At 64.0% G+C, this 577-nt stretch overlaps 1 long non-coding RNA gene across 1 annotated transcript; it reads left to right on the forward strand.

Annotated features, from left to right (window-relative positions):
• The first annotated feature begins 9 nt into the window (after positions 1–9).
• On the forward strand, positions 10–495 carry LOC115285216. The gene is made up of 2 exons (XR_003905449.1): positions 10–128; positions 210–495. It is a non-coding gene; the product is annotated as an uncharacterized LOC115285216 (long non-coding RNA).
• Positions 496–577: the final 82 nt, after the last annotated feature.

Below are 577 nucleotides of genomic sequence, written 5' to 3' on the forward strand. Positions count from 1 at the left end.
TCTCCAGGACCTCCCTCGGGCCTCCCTCCCGCCTCTGCAAGGCAGCCTTTCTCCGGAACTTCCGCCAGGCTGCCACAGCTCTCGGGAGGTCCTGCCTTCTGGCCTTGAAGACCTACGAGGCAGCCAAGGTCAGCGCCTTGCCCCTGCTCCACCCGCGCTGTCCCGCACCCCCAGCAGACACATGCTTTCACCCTCTGGTCCTGTCCTAGGCCGGGCCCTACCGGGACGCTCGAGGACAGCTGTCTCTCCTCCTGGACCAGCAGGGCCTGGGGGCCTGGCCCTCAAAGCCGCTGGTAGGCAAGTTCCGAGACTGAAGCCCGAAGCCGACCTGCCGGAGCACACGGGGCCCTGAGCTGAGCTGGCCCACGGGGAGGGCTGGGGAGGCGCAGGGGGCCTCCAGGGATACATGGGTGAAGCTGGGTTACAGGGAGGGGCTGCTGGGTGGGAGGTGAGGGTTGAGGCATAAAAGACTTGAATAAAAGCAGTTTTGGGTGATTCTAGCTGTTGTTTTTGGGGGGAGGAAGGGCTAGCCTGCAACCCTCTGGTCTTAAGGATTCATGAGTGGGGAGGATCCACC

Source organism: Suricata suricatta, unplaced genomic scaffold (genome assembly GCF_006229205.1).
Source record: "Suricata suricatta isolate VVHF042 unplaced genomic scaffold, meerkat_22Aug2017_6uvM2_HiC HiC_scaffold_53820, whole genome shotgun sequence".
In the NCBI taxonomy this organism is placed as follows: Eukaryota; Metazoa; Chordata; class Mammalia; order Carnivora; family Herpestidae; genus Suricata; species Suricata suricatta.